The sequence below is a fragment of the Pseudophryne corroboree genome, chromosome 3 (genome assembly GCF_028390025.1).
Source record: "Pseudophryne corroboree isolate aPseCor3 chromosome 3, aPseCor3.hap2, whole genome shotgun sequence".
Taxonomy (NCBI): Eukaryota; Metazoa; Chordata; class Amphibia; order Anura; family Myobatrachidae; genus Pseudophryne; species Pseudophryne corroboree.
The window spans coordinates 515,569,978-515,577,686 of NC_086446.1; the positions used below are offsets into that span (position 1 = coordinate 515,569,978).

At 50.1% G+C, this 7,709-nt stretch overlaps 1 non-coding gene across 1 annotated transcript; it reads right to left on the reverse strand.

The window, feature by feature from the left end:
• Positions 1-3,891: 3,891 nt before the first annotated feature.
• On the reverse strand, positions 3,892-4,077 carry LOC134899742 (U2 spliceosomal RNA). Its single transcript, XR_010173359.1, has one exon. It is a non-coding gene; the product is annotated as a U2 spliceosomal RNA (small nuclear RNA).
• Between the last annotated feature and the right edge of the window lie 3,632 nt (positions 4,078-7,709).

The window sequence follows — 7,709 nt, forward strand, 5'->3', positions numbered from 1 at the left end:
ATACATGTCACTACCGCTTTTAGAGACCGGAAGTGACAACAATGTTGATTAATCAATTGAGTAGCTCATTAACTAGGTATAAAAGACGCTTCAGGATATGAAACCTCATTCAATTCTTGAGAAAGGTTCTATGGAACCGAAACGCGTTGCTTTGGACTGAGGACAAACACGTGAACTGGAGGTGAATTTATGCTGATAATCCTTTTGCGGTGGTGCTTGGCTATTTCAGCCCTGGACCACATCAGCTTATTTATAAGCTAGCCCACCGCAACACAGAGAGAGGGTGAGAGCTTCTTTGCTGGTTTTAAAAAAAGCACAAGTCACCTTTGGAATTCATAAGTTCACATTGCACTTGCAGTCATTATGTATTGTATGTTTTTATTAATAAATATGTATTTGTGATTTTATACCTATTGCTATTCAGCCAGTTTGTACACCACCCCATTCCAGGGGTGTTAGGATCCCGTTTTTGGGGTCCTTTACACATCCGTACGGATTCAGCGCCAGTGACACTCGGTTCACCATTTTTTCTCCTCTATAACAGGTAATCTACCCGGTAAAAAGAAAACAAGTTTATCAAACAGATCCTTCCGTGCAACTTTGTCTGCCGGAGCATATACATTGATAAGGCGAAACTGAAAACCACGGTAGCAAACATTAACTAACACGAAACGACCAGGTTCGATGACAGTATAGGACGGGAAGGAAATATCCCTTCCCCTTGCTAACACTCCCACACCGTCATTCCTATTACTACGAGAGCCCGACCACACAGTGGCACCATGCGGACAGTCCGCAGCATCAGGCGCATCAATAATACCGCATTCCTGCAAACAGAAAATATCCCCCCCATGCAACAAGAGGTCATTAAACACGGCTAATCTCCTGGCCCTGGATTTAATTCCCCGAACATTCAGGGAAACAGCATTAATGAAATGAGCCAGGATGAATTAGAAAAAGGAGATATAACATTAACAGTAATGCAGCATAACATTAACAAAATCATGTCCCCGTACAGGTCTCCATAAATGACTGTACATCCTCCGCATCTAAGTATGGGACCGCAGGAGAGCCCCCCTGCAGATCCCCCACAGCAGGCACAGACACAGGGGTATCTAGATTCTCAGCAGGAGCACTTACAGCTGGAGCGGTAGAGACAACCTCCATCTCCCCTTCCTCCAGCAACCCATCATAACGATTGGAAGTAGGCAAGACAGGCACAGTACCTTGGAGACGTGGCCGCTTTGCAGGACCAGAGTGAGGACCCCCTTTCTTAGGGCGCACCAGGGTGGAGGCATCCAGATCAGGAGTAGGGCAGGCAGAGCTCTCAGGACTGGCAGCACCTCCGGACACAGTGTCCCATTCAACAGAGCCCTCTGAGTCTGCATCAGAGGACTCTGTCCACTCACCGCGACGGGACCCCACAGCGGGACTCAGAGCAGGGCTGACAGGCGGCTGGGATGGGTATTAGTCTATTACTGCACTGCCGCGGGGGACGGGGCTTAGCGCTTCCTCGATCTCCGTAGCGCTTCCCCCGGCAGCCGCAGCAGCAGCGGTCACAACAGGAGCAGCGGTAGCAGCGCGTCTCACCCAGTGCTCTGTAACTTGCCGGGCGGGCTCCTCGTCATCAGTTAAAAGTGGCGCCATGGCGCCAGACACCGAAGCAGGGGCCATTACAGTGACATTCTTGGCGGGCATGATTACTGAATCAGTACCAGAAGCCCCGGCCGGGGTGCTGGCAATAACAGATGTGTGCACAAGTGAAACACCCACAGACAAGATGACACAGGGGCCATAAGGGGGTTATTTAGCTTTTGCAGAAAACTGGCAGCAGTTGGAGGGGAGTCCATAAACTTGGTGCAGGTACGCATAAGGTGGTTCTGGCTTCCACACAGATCAAATTTTTTTCTTTGGGGACAGTGCGCAGCCTCGTGATTCGCCATGCTGCAATTCCGGCAACATTTCCCCTTCATACAGGCATCCTTCGTATGGCCAAATGACAAGCAATTGCGGCAGTATAAGGGCTGATCCGGGTAGAACAAAAAACCCCTTGCTCCTCCAATGGAGAAATTTGCGGGTGGATGCATGACACCCCCAATCCCCCCAGGGTCCAGGCGCAGTCTCACCCAGAACCTCATCTTGCCTTTAAAAATACCCACATAGTTTTGGAGGCGTACACCGCCACGGACAGATGAGCAGTAGCGCGTCAGGAAGGCTTTGATCTGACCCGGCTTCACAAAGGGGTCATACATATGGAAGGTCAGAGGGCGCTCTGCCCCCATAAACAATGGCAGCAAGGTAAACCCCTTCAGGAGTGGCTCATTAATATGGGCTCTTACCCTCTCATATGTCGTGATGCAGGCTTCAGGTGAGACGAACGTCACATCGAAAGTTCCAGCAGTATGGAATTCCTGTATGCAGTATAGATCCTCCTTCTCCACTTGGGCCAGAGGTACCAGAATTTTATGCCATACATGCATCAGTGTACGTTGCTGACCTCCTACGGTTCCATCCATCTGCATGCGGAAGGTGTTTTTAGCACCGGACATCCTGGCAGCCACAAGGACCCCAGCAAGAGTCAAGATCCACTCCTCATGAAACTACCAGGGCCCCCAAAAGGGAAACCCCGAATCCCAAGGCTCAGACCAGGCACGCAAAACGTACCTGATCTTAGACAAAAGGCTGAGAAGCAATAACTCGAACAGGGGCCGAGGGAGGATCAGATAACAGGATCTACAATCCATCATGGAGAATCACCCTCCCCCCCCACACGCTTACTCTATACTATCTGCAGGTTGACTTGACTTTTGGCGGGGGTGGCCCCAGCAAAGAAGAAGGGGAGAAATCCAGAATGACAAGCAGGCAGTCACCCAGGCGCGCGCGCGCAACCACATTCCATCACTCACTACTGCATCGTGACTTTTCTCTCCTGTCTTGCTGGCTGATGCACGATCATTTGCATTTGGTCCGCCTCCAACAACCACACCCACCAGACGTCTACCGCCCGTCTGTCTGTCCCTGGCTCCGTACTTATCACACTTACACAATGCTATGCACTTCATCAATTAAGCAGTGGGACATTCATTCTTCAATGGAAGGTTCCCTGGCTGCGTTGAACCTGTCTCTAAAATCTGGATTGTTTCAACCAACCCATTCATCCTGGCAGATTTCAATTTTTCACTAATGTGTGAGGGCTCTGTGATGTCATCATGATGCGACAGATGTGATGTCATCATTATGCGACACACGTGATGTCACAATGTGCTTGGCTGTACGGACTGCATTTGCTTGGCTTGCTTACTGACATCCACTTGAGGGAGACACACACCAGGAGATAGATGCAGCATATACATACAGCTGAGCTTGTGCCTTTAGTGCCTCTACAGCAAACATCCACACCTCCTGCAGCCAGCGTGGACACCACTGCCACAAAAATAAAAATGATTTCCAAACAAGACCAGGTCGAAAAGACAAGCCAAAAAGATGATCATAATAAGGTAAGAATTTAGGAATTAATTTCAAAGTTGGAATGCTTCTTCGTTCGTACTTAGTTAGCATTCAGGAATTAGGCCTACCTAGGCCTCACATCCAAATGGTCACCCAGCGTTTAAATTTGCCTTGTGCAGAAGGAGGGAATTCAATGGAGACAAGAAGTAGACTCAAAACAAGACTCCGCACAGTAGTTTTCAGGTGCTTTTATTCATTTTATTTGTCCATTGTAGCATTTTGCAAGGAATAGACAGCAACGCTTGAATACAATCTTGCAACAGTGTAAAAGCCTGCTTGCAAAATCCACCAAAATCAAGGAGTTTATCAATGCTACAAGAACTTTGCAAATCCTGGGGAAAAGCTAAGAAGTCGTCATTAGTCTATTTTTGGAATACAGAATAGGAAAGGTGCACCGGTCCCGGAGGTACTGCAATACCGGGTCAATGTGTGGAGTGGACAGAGCAAGCTCTTTTCCATCTCCCTGTTCTAAAAATCCATTTAATATATGGCCCCCAGATAGGGAGCGTATCAGATATTTAACTGATAAGAACAGATTTTTTGAAAGTAGCAAAAAACATACATAAACATGACAAACATAAGTACCGTGTCGCAGCACAGCCAAAACACAGTACAGATGCAGACGGTATAGTGCAGTCGAAGAACTATGGCACAGGCCAGCCTACACTATAGTTCTCAGACTGCACTATGCATTTAAACTATACAATAATACAACAGTTAATAAGGGCTGTCCATGATGGAATAGTCTCTTAGCAGGCTGTGAACCAGCCTGCAACAGTCCTAGATGGACATCCTCTCCCTCGGCAGTATGAGGTGGTTCCTGGCTAGCCACGAAGCGTCCTTAACACAGTTAATAAGGCGCCAGGCTTCCTGGATCGCCCCAACGGTGTGGGTGCCAGGGAATAGTTCGTAGAGTACCGAATGGTACGTGAGACAGTTCCTTGGCACACAGTTTTCCAGTTCGTTTTCCAGGGCATCCAACAACAACTGAGCACAGGCACAGTCCCAAAACAGGTGCATAGATGTTTCCTCATGTATGATGCACCTGGGGCAATGTCTGTACCTGCACAGGTTCCGGGAGTGCATGAATGACCTGAGGGGCAAACCTCCTTGAATGGCCATCCACGACAGGTCTTTGTGTCTGTTTGTGAGCCTTTTTGAGGCCACATTCTCCCAGACCTGTTTGGCAGTCACTGAAGGGAGCCCCGGAATCGGCTCCAAATCGTCTTTAGCTCTAATGAGCTAGTAGATTGTCTTTGTCTTCCACAAGTCAGTTTTAACTCCCTCCAGTTGGTGTTTCCTCACGAACTTGGACACGTCCAGGTAGTACCACGGAGTGTTCCAGTTGTAAGGGATGGAGCTGTCCCATTTGTCCCAGCCGAGGTTCCTACACAGAGGCAGGAGGAGAAACGGGACATGGAGTTTTTTGCAGAGTCGTTAAAGTTCTCGCACAGAATCCTGCGGATGCAGTTACACACAAAGAAGGCTCGAAGCATGGTAGGGATATCAGGGATACCCTTTCCACCCTTGAGGGGCTCCTTGTACATAACTGATCGCTTTACTCTGTCCATCTTGGAGCCCCAGATGAAGTGAAACACTGCCCTTGTGTTGGCCCTGCAGACGGTGGCCAGAGGTGGCCAGTCCTGCAGAACGGAAAGAATCTCTTTGCGCAGCACAAGTGATTTCCCCTCGATGGTAAGTTCTCTGAGGCTCCACAATCCAATCTTTTGACGAACAGTCGCCAGTCTCTCGTCCCAACATTTCAGGGCTGCACCCTCGCCGCCGAACCAGACTCCCAGGATCTTAATGAAGTCGGGCTTGATGGCAAAAGGAAATGGTGCAGAGGATGACAGGTGCCACTTTCCGAAGAGCATGGCCTCTGACTTCCCGCATTTGACTTTTGCCCCTGAAGCTCGGCCAAAGTTCTCGCAGGTCTGGACGAGTGCTGTCACCGAGCGATGATCCGCGCAGAAGACAGTGACGTCTTCCATGTACAGCGAGCACTTGGCCTCTCGTCGGTCACGACCCGGTGCGGTGATCCCTCTGATCTCTTGATTCCATCTGATGCATACAGCCATGAACTCTATAACACAAACAAAAAGAAGAGGTGAAAGAGGGCAGCCTTGTCTGACTCCAGATAGATCAGAAAAGGAGGTGAAAGAGGTCAGCCTTGTCTGACTCCAGATAGAATAGAAAAGGGGTTAGAATAGAAAAGGGGTCAATCTTCCAGCCGTTCACCAGCACCGAGCTGTGGATGTCAAGGTAATCAGGTTAACATACGTACAAAACATTTTACCGAGACCAAATTTATGCAGAACCCTGCCCATCAACTCATGTGAGACACGATCAAAGGCCTTCTCCTGGTCAAGGCTGACCAGGGCCACGTGAACGTTCCGGTCCTTGATGTAATGGACCGTGTCTCTGAGGAGAGCAAGGCTGTCTGCAATCCTGCGACCAGGAATGCCGCAGGTCTGGTCCGGGTGAATGATCTGTCCGATGACAGCCTTCAGCCTGTTGGCAAGGATCTTGTAGTCCACGTTTAAGAGAGAGATGGGCCTCCAGTTTTCCAGGTCGCATCTCTCCCCCTTACGCTTATACAAGATCGTGATCATTCCCTCCCTCAGCGATGGTGGCATTTTGCCCTCCACCACCATCTCCCCGTACAGCTCGAGCAGGTCCGGTCCAATGAGGTCCCACAGCGCTACATAGAGCTCTGCTGGGAGACCATCACTGCCCGGGGTCCTGCCCTGCCTAAAGGATCTGGCGGCAGAGTGCAACTCCTCCAACGCCAAGGGAGCATCCAGGGCGGCTTTGCCTGCAGGATCAAGGGTGTTAGTGATACCTGACAGGAACTTATCAGCCTCCTCGCTGTCTGTGGTCTTAGGGGAGTAGAGGTCGCTGTAGTAGTCTCTGACGACTTTCATCACGCCCTCCTTCCCCTGTCTGGGAATGCCGGTCTCATCTTGCAGCTCAGTCAGGGGCGTGTGGCCAGCGTGGAGTTTCCTGAAAAAGAAAGAGTTGCATTTCTCATCCTTTTCCAGGTTCTCCACCTTGGAACGGAAGACGATGCGTCTGTATTCCTCCTCAAAGTGCCTTTTCAGGCCCCCTTTGGTCTCGTCCAGTTAGTCTCTCACGTCCCAGCCGCACCGTTGGAAGTCCAGCAGGGACTGCAGTTGTCTTTGCAGTCTCCTGAAGTTCCTCTTTCGGTCGCACGCCTGTTGTCTGCCTTTCACCTGAAAGAAACTGCGATTGTTAGCCTTAGCATATTCCCACCAGTCACTCATACAGTCAAAATAACATTTGTCATTTTTCCATGTGATGTAGGCATCCTTCAGCTCCGCCAGCACATCCTCTCTTTCCAGTAGGGCACAATTCAACTTCCAGGAGGCTGGGCCACGTGAGAAACCACTGTCCAGGACTCCTTGGAAGAGAATGGCCCTGTGGTCTGAGAAGAAGCAGGGGACCATCGTATGCCTAGTCTGCTTCAATGCGGGAACGCACAGAGCCATCGGGGCGGCTCCACGTGTAATTCACGGATCCGGCCCCCATGGAGCCCATAGCGTCCCGCAATGATGCTTCGGTCACCATTTCTATAAGCAATTTAGACGTCACATCCAGCTTGGTAGAGTTGCTGGTGCTGCGGCCATCCTCCTCCATGTTGAAGTCTCCTGCCATCACTACCACCCTAGTGGTTGCGAGCTGCAGTCGCAGGGTCTGGAAAAGCTCCAAATGCTCATTCTTACCAGGGGGTGCGTACACGCAGATAAGCCTAATAGGCTCACCTGCCCAGGAGCCGTCTACGACAAGTAATCTGCCGCAGACAAGCTCCTGAACAGAATCCAGTGTGAAGAGGCTCCCCCTAATAAGTATGGCGACCCCCCAGACTTTCACTAACCCCCATCGGACCAATAGGAGGCGCGTGAGACCACTGCCTGCCCAGATGTTTGTAGGACTTGAAGAAGGGAAGAGAGCATTCCTGCAACATATACACATCACATTTCTGACTATCTAAGAAAGTAAACACAGATTGTGTCCTAAGCTTATCCTCACATTAATGGTGAAAATAGAAAAAGACGCCATTAGTTGGGGGAAAAAGAGAGGCTAGGCAACAATTCAACATTTACGTTACCACTCCGTCGGGCGGGGCTTCCTCGGGTTCATGTGCCGGGTCACCCTCCTGGCGTGGATTCATTCTCTCGAGC